Source organism: Bombina bombina, chromosome 1, assembly GCF_027579735.1.
Source record: "Bombina bombina isolate aBomBom1 chromosome 1, aBomBom1.pri, whole genome shotgun sequence".
Taxonomy (NCBI): Eukaryota; Metazoa; Chordata; class Amphibia; order Anura; family Bombinatoridae; genus Bombina; species Bombina bombina.
In genome coordinates, this window is record NC_069499.1 from 1,363,371,343 (window position 1) to 1,363,383,491 (window position 12,149).

Consider the following 12,149-nt stretch of genomic DNA (forward strand, 5'->3'; position numbering starts at 1 on the left):
AAAGATATACGGGCTATAGGTAACACAAGTATAGTCTGCGATAACCTAAGTAAGACAGAAAGAACAGCTTTAAATGAACTCAAGAATCGTGATGACATAGTCATAAAATTATCCAATAAGGGAGGAAATGTTGTCATAATGGACAAAACTCTGTACCTAAATGAGGCTATGAGACAGTTAAGTGACCCCCAGCAGTATATCCAGATTGAGAGAGCTAAATATAAAAAATCATGCAATGAACTCCTGTTCATCCTTAATGATGCCTTAAGAGAAGGTTTGATTTTCTCCAAAGAACATCAATTTATGTATCGAAATTTTCCAATCCTCCCCACATTCTACTGTATACCCAAATTGCATAAAAATTTGGAAAAGCTTCCAGGGCAACCCATTATCTCTGACATAGGAGGCCCTACTGAAAATTTCACACTTTTTGAAGCCATTCCTGACATCAATGCCGTCCTATGTCAGAGATACCAGTGAGGTGTTACAAAGGTTATACAGTGTGAATTTAAGTGAAAATACCCTTTTGGTAACCTTGGACCTAGAGTCCCTATATTTGTCTATCCCCCATGAGGCTGGCCTTAAAGCAGCTAGATAATTTTTGGATACCAGAGGTGAGAGCTATGAAAAGCATTCCCCATTTGTTATCAAATCACTAGAATTTGTTCTTAAGAACAATATATTTTCCTTTGATGGAAAACTTTTTTGCCAGCAGAGAGGCACAGCCATGGGTGCCACATGTGCTCCAACCTACGCATGTCTACATTTGGGCCTATGGGAACAACAAGAGGTTTTTGGTAGACTTAAGGAGTGGGTGGAAGCAAATGTGGCACTATGGCTTAGATATGGGGATGATGTCTTCATATTGTGGGAAGGAAGTGTTGAAGAGGTCACAAAGTTTGTTGAACTCTTGAATATGAATTCTCTCAATATTTTTCTTACATATGAGGTAAATAAAGTAGAAACTGGGGCGGAGCCAGCCACAGAAGTGACAAGACGCACAACTCATGAGCTCCTGATGAACCATCAGATTTTGGGGCATAAATTATACATTTCAGTAAAGTTTCTAATTCATATCTGCTTCTGAGATGAGCAACTAGGGTAGAGACCCATCTGATGAGAATTTAAACATTCACAACGACATCTATTTGGGCCTCAGACGCTTGCAGTGACCACGGGATGGCAGTGACTGTTGGCCTTGCAGAGGCGGCCTGATACATGTGGAATCTTATACTACATAACTAAATATGGAGGATTTTTATATGCAGGTTCTGGAACTGATTGACAATTTTGCAGAAGAGGCGCAGCTCAACCTTGGCAAGCTAAAACCTACAAACAACACCAAGCCTGCAAAGGAAGTTGATGTAACGTGGGTAATGGCGGATGGTACGGTCCCTGCAGCGAATACAGACACTACTAACATAGCAGGCTGTATGCTGGAGTTCACCAGAGAGAGCGAGGAACCTGCAGCGACAATACATACAGAAGATATTTGTGTAAATAACAATCATTTGGGGACAGCATTTGCAACGATTCTGCCTGAACATGAAGCATGGACTGACACACTGCGCCTCCCCATACACGCTCAATCTCCTGCTGCCCCATATATGGACTCTATAGCAGCTCTAATTTACTTTAAGCTAAATGAGCAAATAGAGCTACAGGCCTCTAAATCGTCAATCGCTCTGTCTCCACAGACCATCAAGTCAGTACAGGGATATAAGCTGTGGACGCTCATTGCAGTCGCATATTTATTCCTGCTTGCTCCCCGCTCTGGATCCAGCCTTCTGAAGGATGTTAGTTCATGACCATTTGCATGCACAGGACTTAAAATGTGGAGAGAGGGGATAGGGTGAGACGGTGCCTTTCCTATGTACCCAAAATTTCTAAAAATCTGAGACTTCCTATTATACCCCCTTACTATTTGGATTTTTGGATGAGGACCTGGCGCTATGAAGTCTTAAGTTCATAACTGTACTGTGGACTTAATGTTTAAAACAATGTTTATCTTTAGTGTTTAATTTTCCCATTTTATTAGCCTATTGTTCTAAACTGATAGTGTGGGTCGCATAACGTTACTTTATTTATATATCTCATCCCACTTAAATCAATCATCTTATAGCTATATTAGTACTGCTCATTGTTCATGTCCGTCCTGCACCTTACAATGTTTATGAAAGGTTAATTTACATACATGCTCTATATCCTATACAGTTATATAGTTTTAGCTGTCTTGCATAGTTTTACTGTTTTCAAGTGGTTGTGGTTGCTTGTTATAGATCAGTAGATAATCTACCTTTTTAAGCTCCATAGATCTCTTCCGTATCGCAGAACCTAGACTTAAATTAATATTCTTTCTTGGAAGACGCAATTACCATCTCCTACCAGCAGAGGGGAGTCAAGGCATGTTTATACTCTGTACATAGCATATCTCTGCACGTTTGGCATAGCTCACTATCACCTAGATTTAGAGTTTTGCGGCCAAAGGGGTGTGTTAACTACGCATGTTTTTTCCCCCCGCACCTTTTAAATAACGCTGGTATTTAGAGTTCTCTGATTTACCGCCACTTCAACTCTCAATACCAGCGTTGCTTACGGTAGCGGCCAGCTTGAAAAACGTGCTCGTGCACGATTTCCCCATAGGAAACAATGGGGCTGAGCTGGCTGAAAAAAACCTAACACCTGCAAAAAAGCAGCGTTCAGCTCCTAACGCAGCCCCATTGTTTCACCCTAACATGAACACCGAGTCTAAACACCCCTAACCTTACACTTATTAACCCCTAATCTGCCGCCCCCACTATCGCTGACCCCTGCATATTATTATTAACCCCTAATCGTCTGCTCCGGACACCGCCGCAACCTACGTTATCCCTATGAACCCCTAATCTGCTGCCCCTAACACCGCCGACCCCTATATTATATTTATTAACCCCTAATATGCCCCCCCAACGTCGCCGCTACTTTACCTACACTTATTAACCCCTAATCTGCTGACCGAACCTCGCCGCTACTCTTATAAATGTATTAACCCCTAAAGCTAAGTCTAACCCTAACACCCCCCTAAATTAAAATAAATTTAATCTAACGAAATAAATTATTTCTTATTAAATAAATTAATCCTATTTAAAGCAAAATACTTACCTGTAAAATAAACCCTAATATAGCTACAATATAACGAATAATTATATTGTAGCTATTTTAGGATTTATATTTATTTTACAGGCAACTTTGTATTTATTTTAACCAGGTACAATAGCTATTAAATAGTTATTTACTATTTAATAGCTACCTAGTTAAAATAATTACAAAATTACCTGTAAAATAAATCCTAAACTAAGTTACAATTAAACCTAACACTACACTATCAATACATTAATTAACTAAACTACCTACAATTACCTACAATTAAATCAACTAAACTAAATTACAAAAACAAACAAACACTAAATTACAAAAAATAAAAAAAGATTACAAGAATTTTAAACTAATTACACCTACTCTAAGCCCCCTAAAAAAATAACAAAGCCGCCCAAAATAAAAAAATGCCCTACCCTATTCTAAAATAAAAAGTTAACAGCTCTATTACCTTACCATCCCTTAAAATGGCTTTTTGCGGGGCATTCCCCAAAGGAATCAGCTCTTTTGCCTGTAAAAAAAAACATACAATACCCCCCCAACCCAAACCCCCCTTAAAAAACCTAACACTAAGCCCCTGAAGATCTCCCTACCTTGTATTCACCCAGCCGGGTATCACAGATCCGTCCAGAAGAGGGTCCGAAGTCTTCATCCTATCCGGCAAGAAGATGTCCTCCAGAGGGTCCGAAGTCTTCATCCTATCCGGCAAGAAGATGTCCTCCAGAGGGTCCAAAGTCTTCATCCAGGCGGCATGTTCTATCTTCTTCCATCCGGAGCGGAGCGGGTCCATCTTGAAGCAGCCGGCGCGGATCCATCCTCTTCTAACAACGTCCTAAGTCCGAATGAAGGTTCCTTTAAATGACGTCATCCAAGATGGCGTCCCTCGAATTCCGATTGGCTGATAGGATTCTATCAGCCAATCGGAATTAAGGTAGGAAAAATCTGATTGGCTGATCGGAACAGCCAATAGAATGCGAGCTCAATCTGATTGGCTGATTGGATCAGCCAATCCAATTGAACTTGAATCTGATTGGCTGATTCAATCAGCCAATCAGATTTTTCCTACCTTAATTCCGATTTGCTGATAGAATCCTATCAGCCAATCGGAATTCGAGGGACGCCATCTTGGATGACGTCACTTAAAGGTACCGTCATTCATCGTTAGTCGTCGGAAAGAAGAGGATTGCTCCGCGTCGTCTCGTCTGAAGATGGCTCCGCTCCGGATGGATGAAGATTGAAGACGTCGCTTGGATGAAGACTTCAATCGGATGGAAGACCTCCTCAGTGCCCCTTGGATGATGACTTCAATTGGATGGAAGACTTCTTCAGCGCCCCTTGGATGATGACTTCTGCCGCTCCGGATCTCTTCTTCAGTTCCATCGGTGGGTCGGCTGGCTGAACACGGCTAAAGGTAGGATGATCTTCAGGGGGGTAGTGTTAGGTTTATTTAAGGGGGGTTTGGGTTAGAGTAGGGGTATGTGGGTGGTGGGTTTTAATGTTGGGGGGGGTTGTATTTTTATTTTACAGGCAAAAGAGCTGTTTTCTTTGGGGCATGCCCCGCAAAAGGCCCTTTTAAGGGCTGGTAAGGTAATAGAGCTGGTAACTTTTTAATGTAGAATAGGGTAGGGAATTTTTTTATTTTGGGGGGCTTTGTTATTTTATTAGGGGGCTTAGATTAGGTGTAAGTAGCTTAAAATTGTTGTAATATTTTTGAAACGTTTGTAACTTATTTTTTTTATTTTTTTGTAACTTAGGTTTTTTTATTTTTTGTACTTTAGTTAGTTTATTTAATTGAATTTAATTGTAGTTATTTGTAGCTAATTTATTTAATTAATTTAATGATAGTGTAGTGTTAGGTTTAATTGTAACTTAGGTTAGGATTTATTTTACAGGTAATTTTGTATTTCTTTTAGCTAGGTAGTTATTAAATAGTTAAAAACTATTTAATAACTATTCTAACTAGCTAAAATAAATACAAAGTTACCTGTAAAATAAATATAAATCCTAAAATAGCTACAATGTAATTATTAATTACATTGTAGCTATTTTAGGGTTTATTTTACAGGTAAGTATTTAGTTTTAAATAGGATAAATTTAGTTAATAAGAGAAATATTATTTAGATTTATTTAATTAATATTTAAGTTAGGGGGGTGTTAGGGTTAGTGTTAGACTTAGGTTTTGGGGTGAATAATTTTATTACAGTGGCGTCGCAGTAGGGGGGCAGGATAGGGGTTAATAAATTTATTATAGGTGGCAACGGTGTAGGGGGGGCAGATTAGGGGTTAATAAGTTTAGTATAGGTGACGGCGGGGTCCGGGACCGGCGGTTTAGGGGTTAAACAATTTATTTAGTTGCGGCGGGGTCCGGGATCGGCAGGATAGGGGTTAATAACTTTATTATAGGTGGCGACGTTGTAGGGGGGCAGGATAGGGGTTAATAGGTATTATGTAGGTGGCGGCGGGGTCTGGGAGCGGCTGTTTAGGGGTTAATACATATATTATAGTTGTGGCGGGGACCGGGAGCGGCGGTTTAGGGGTTAATACATATATTATAGTTGCGGCGGGGACCGGGAGCGGCGGTTTAGGGGTTAACATATTTATTATAGTGGCGGTGGGCTCCGGGAGCGGCGGTTTAGGCGGTAATAACTTTATTTAGTTGCGGCGGTGTAGGGGGGACAGATTAGGGGTGTTTAGACTCGGGGTACATGTTAGGGTGTTAGGTGTAGACAGCTCCCATAGGAATCAATGGGATGTCAGGCAGCAGCGAACATGAACTTTCGCTATGGTCAGACTCCCATTGATTCCTATGGGATCCGCCGCCTCCAGGGTGGCGGTTTGAAAACCAGGTACGCTGGGCCGGAAAAGTGCAGAGCGTACCTGCTAGTTTTAATTGATAACTAGCAAAAGTAGTCAGATTGTGCCGAACTTGTGTGTGGAACATCTGGAGTGACGTAAGAATCGATCTGTGTCGGACTGAGTCCGGCGGATCGAAGCTTACGTCACTATATTCTACTTTTGCCGGTGTCTAGGGCTTGATAACTAAGGCGAATCAGCCTCGCCACAAATACGCTGCGGAATTCCAGCATATTTGAGGTTGACGGCTTGATAACTAGGGGCCATGGAGTTGTTATGGAAATGATCCCCTTAACAAGTTCTTAAGGTTTCCTGACTCATGTGTCTTAGTAGCAGCTCTCCTATGAGCACTTTGATAGTATATGTTAGCATACTTGCCATGTCCGACCCCACAGTCCTTATATTGGACCGCCGCACAGAATTAGGGACTACTCCGTGCTTATCTCCTACTATTTCATATAAAGCTATTACTGCGTAACTCAAAAAAACAACAACAAAATACAATGGCCTCTCTTAGACCACCCCAAATATAAATCAGATGAAAGTGGGGAAAACTAGGGGAAAAGAACAAAATGTGCCACTATTGAACCCAGTAACATATCTATTTAACAAAGTAACATTGTTAAAACCATTAGAAAAAAAACATAAACTGTAAGTTGAAAAACCAAATAGGTTACAAACTGTAGAATTCAGATTATGATAAAGAAAACGGGATATATACACTATAGAGCACAATTGATACCGAATGTTGACCTATGACACAGCGATTAAAATAACTATCAAATTTTGCTCAGGCTTCCATAAGCCCTCAAATACCAGCTAAAATATGGTATCAACACCATCGTGGTTAATTTTATAGCAGCTTCTTGCTAGTAAGGGAAAATATAGACAGGTGGCAGTGTAAACTGGCCCATATAAATCTTACAAAAACCATAGCATCTTAAAATAGAAATGGCAACCTGATGTCAAGCAATAAAAAAAACATTTAACTATAAGTAGTGTTAGCAGACAAATGCAGTAGCCTCCTATTTAACACTGTCTATATTAATATGAACATCAACAGGATTATATATATTAACAGAGACAAAGTTTAGTTTAGGACTCCTCATTTAGAAATAACTAGTTCTCTGCATGGTATTGAGATCTTGGCATATATAAATCATACTTATCTCTGACGGTAAGTCACAAAAAGGCATGTCAAACTGTCAGTTCCTCACTACTGCAGATTTGACCAACCTTGAGAAAAAGGTCAGCAATCCATATTAAATAGAGTAAATAACAGGGGAGCTGTAATTGCGTCCACACAATAAGCCTACTCCTATGTTCGGATCAGATCTGCCTGAGAAGGGATATAAAAATATTGCATCTTCCGCCCGCAGATTCTCATAGGTAGTGGTAATATTGGAACAGAGGATTCCCAGAAAATCCCTGGGAGGATGCAATGTCAGAGACTGCATTGTTCTGCCTTTGAGCCCCATAATCTCTCTGCAACTTGAGAAGGGAAGGATAGGTGTCCACTATAAGTGTTCTACTGAACACGAGAGGCTGTCAACTACATCACCGACCTACATCATCTCTTCCATGTAAACAATGACCCTAGAGCAGATGGATCTAAACTCTCCCACCTCTGTACACATTCTCAATGCTTTTTTTTTTACCTCCATAGCCCATACACAATTTGAGCTCTCTAGCATAAGAACCCCAGGTTCTCCCATCTCTCTGCATATTTTTAGTATAGGCCTCTCTAGAGATGTATAATTCCGGTTCTCTGTTGTAGAATTTTCCTTGATAGAGCCTGAGAAATACCTTACAGCAATGCCAGCTAAATGTCTCTTCTGTATAAACTCTGGGTTCTGATCACCATCTTTATTAGCACAGGCTTGCAAGCTTTCTCAAAAGCAGGTATCGAGCAGTATGTGTAGCTTATTAAACTGTTACTCCAATATTACTCAAAATGTCTCTCCAAGTTCTTGAATGTTGAGTGCCCTTCAATTCTCAAAGAAATACAGTACACCTTGGTACTATGCTGTGACAGAGAGGAGCTTTGCTGCTGGGGGGGGGGGGGTAGATTTAGAGGAGCAAGCCTCAGGTTTAACTCCAGAATATCGTGGCTGACAGATACTAATATGGCTTCAAACTGTGCAGTAATACTTATTGACTTGATATCTGTAAGGCTTCACAGGATAACTAACGGCTAGATTTAGAGTTTTGTCGGTAAGGACCCGCGTAGCTAACGCCGGCTTTTTTCTGGCCGCACCATAAAAATAACTCTGGTATTGAGAGTCCACATAAAGGCTGCGTTAGGCTCCAAAAAAGGAGCGTAGAGCATATTTAACGCAGCTTCAACTCTCGATACCAGAGTTGCTTACGCAAGCGGCCAGCCTAAAAAACGTGCTTGTGCACGATTCTCCCATAGGAAACAATGGAGCTGTTTGAGCTGAAAAAAAATCCTAACACCTGCAAAAAAGCCGCGTTCAGCTCCTAACGCAGCCCCATTGTTTGCTATGCGGAAACACTTCCTACGTCTGCACCTAACACTCTAACATGTACCCCGAGTCTAAACACCCCTAGCCTTACACTTATTAACCCCTATTCTGCCGCCCCCGCTATCGCTGACCCCTGCATATTATTATTAACCCCTAATCTGCCGCTCCGTAAACCGCCGCTACTTACATTATCCCTATGTACCCCTAATCTGCTGCCCTAACATCGCCGACCCCTATATTATATTTATTAACCCCTAATCTGCCCCCCACAACGTCGCCTCCACCTGCCTACACTTATTAACCCCTAATCTGCCGACCGGACCGCACCGCTATTATTATAAAGTTATTAACCCCTAATCCGCCTCACTAACCCTATAATAAATAGTATTAACCCCTAATCTGCCCTCCCTAACATCGCCGACACCTAACTTCAAACATTAACCCCTAATCTGCCGACTGGAGCTCACCGCTATTCTAATAAATGTATTAACCCCTAAAGCTAAGTCTAACCCTAACACTAACACCCCCCTAAATTAAATATAATTTAAATCTAACGAAATTAATTAACTCTTATTAAATAAATTATTCCTATTTAAAGCTAAATACTTACCTGTAAAATAAATCCTAATATAGCTACAATATAAATTATAATTATATTATAGCTATTTTAGGATTAATATTTATTTTACAGGCAACTTTGTAATTATTTTAACCATGTACAATAGCTATTAAATAGTTAAGAACTATTTAATAGTTACCTAGTTAAAATAATTACAAAATTACCTGTAAAATAAATCCTAACCTAAGTTACAATTAAACCTAACACTATACTATCATTAAATTAATTACATAAAATACCTACAATTACCTACAATTAAACCTAATACTACACTATCAATAAATAAATTAAATACAATTCCTACAAATAAATACAATTAAATAAACTAACTAAAGTACAAAAAATTAAAAAGAACTAAGTTACAAAAAATAAAAAAATATTTACAAACATAAGAAAAATATTACAACAATTTTAAACTAATTACACCTACTCTAAGCCCCCTAATAAAATAACAAAGACCCCCAAAATAAAAAATGCCCTACCCTATTCTAAATTACTAAAGTTCAAAGCTCTTTTACCTTACCAGCCCTGAAGAGGGCCCTTTACGGGGCATGCCCCAAGAAGTTCAGCTCTTTTGCCTGTAAAAAAAAACATACAATACCCCCCCAACATTTCAACCCACCACCCACATACCCCTAATCTAACCCAAACCCCCCTTAAATAAACCTAACACTAAGCCCCTGAAGATCATCCTACCTTGTCTTCACCTCACCAGGTATCACCGATCCGTCCTGGCTCCAAAATCTTCATCCAACCCAAGCGGGGGCTGGCGATCCATCATCCGGTGGCTGAAGAGGTCCAGAAGAGGCTCCAAAGTCTTCATCCTATCCGGGAAGAAGAGGCGATCTGGACCGGCAACCATCTTGATCCAAGCGGCATCTTCTATCTTCATCCGATGACGACCGGCTCCATCCTGAAGACCTCCACCGTGGACCCATCTTCTTCCGGCGACGTCCAACTGAAGAATGACGGTTCCTTTAAGGGACGTCATCCAAAATGGCGTCCCTCGAATTCCGATTGGCTGATAGGATTCTATCAGCCAATCGGAATTAAGGTAGGAATATTCTGATTGGCTGATGGAATCAGCCAATCAGAATCAAGTTCACTCCGATTGGCTGATCCAATCAGCCAATCAGATTGAGCTCGCATTCTATTGGCTGTTCCGATCAGCCAATAGAATGCGAGCTCAATCTGATTGGCTGATTGGATCAGCCAATCGGATTGAACTTGATTCTGATTGGCTGATTCCATCAGCCAATCAGAATATTGCTACCTTAATTCCGATTGGCTGATAGAATCCTATCAGCCAATCGGAATTCGAGGGACGCCATCTTGGATGACGTCCCTTAAAGGAACCGTCATTCTTCAGTTGGACGTTGCTGGAAGAAGATGGGTCCGCGGTGGAGGTCTTCAGGATGGAGCCGGTCGTCATCGGATGAAGATAGAAGATGCCGCTTGGATCAAGATGGTTGCCGGTCTGGATCGCCTCTTCTTCCCGGATAGGATGAAGACTTTGGAGCCTCTTCTGGACCTCTTCAGCCACCGGATGATGGATCGCCAGCCCCCGCTTGGGTAGGATGAAGATTTTGAAGCCAGGACGGATCGGTGATACCTGGTGAGGTGAAGACAAGGTAGGATGATCTTCAGGGGCTTAGTGTTAGGTTTATTTAAGGGGGGTTTGGGTTAGATTAGGGGTATGTGGGTGGTGGGTTGTAATGTTGGGGGGGGGGGGTATTGTATGTTTTTTTTTACAGGCAAAAGAGCTGAACTTCTTGGGGCATGCCCCGCAAAGGGCCCTGTTCAGGGCTGGTAAGGTAAAAGAGCTTTTAACTTTAGTAATTTAGAATAGGGTAGGGCATTTTTTATTTTGGGGGTCTTTGTTATTTTATTAGGGGGCTTAGAGTAGGTGTAATTGGTTTAAAATTGTTGTAATATTTTTCTTATGTTTGTAAATATTTTTTTATTTTTTGTAACTTAGTTCTTTTTTATTTTTTGTACTTTAGTTAGTTTATTTCATTGTAGTTATTTGTAGATATTGTATTTAATTAATGTATTGATAGTGTAGTGTTAGGTTTAATTGTAGGTAATTATAGGTATTTTATTTAATTAATTTAATGATAGTATAGTGTTAGGTTTAATTGTAACTTAGGTTAGGATTTATTTTACAGGCAATTTTGTAATTATTTTAACTAGGTAGCTATTAAATAGTTCTTAACTATTTAATAGCTATTGTACCTGGTTAAAATAATTACAAAGTTGCCTGTAAAATAAATATTAATCCTAAAATAGCTACAATGTAATTATAATTTATATTGTAGCTATATTAGGATTTATTTTACAGGTAAGTATTTAGCTTTAAATAGGAATAATTTATTTAATAAGAGTTAATTAATTTTGTTAGATTAAAATTATATTTAATTTAGGGGGGTGTTAGTGTTAGGGTTAGACTAAGCTTTAGGGGTTAATACATTTATTAGAATAGCGGTGAGCTCCGGTCAGCAGATTAGGGGTTAATAATTGAAGTTAGGTGTCGGCGATGTTAGGGAGGGCAGATTAGGGGTTAATACTATTTATTATAGGGTTAGTGAGGCGGATTAGGGGTTAATAACTTTATTATAGTAGCGGTGCGGTCCGCTCGGCAGATTAGGGGTTAATAAGTGTAGGCAGGTGGAGGCGACGTTGAGGGGGGCAGATTAGGGGTTAATAAATATAATATAGGGGTCGGCGGTGTTAGGGGCAGCAGATTAGGGGTACATAAGGATAACGTAGGTGGCGGCGCTTTGCGGTCGGCAGATTAGGGGTTAATAAGTGTAGGTAGCTGGCGGCGACGTTGTGGGGGGCAGATTAGGGGTTAATAAATATAATATAGGGGTCGGCGGTGTTAGGGGCAGCAGATTAGGGGTACATAAGGATAACGTAGTTGGCGGTCGGCAGATTAGGGGTTAAAAAAAATTAATCGAGTTGCGGCGATGTGGGGGGACCTCGGTTTAGGGGTACATAGGTAGTTTATGGGTGTTAGTGTACTTTAGAGTACAGTAGTTAAGAGCTTTATAAAC

General features: G+C 40.2%; 1 protein-coding gene across 1 annotated transcript in view; it reads left to right on the forward strand.

The window, feature by feature from the left end:
* LOC128650159 (methanethiol oxidase-like) overlaps positions 1 to 12,149 on the forward strand; it is a 123,009-nt gene that overhangs the window by 87,986 nt on the left and 22,874 nt on the right. The window lies entirely within an intron of this gene.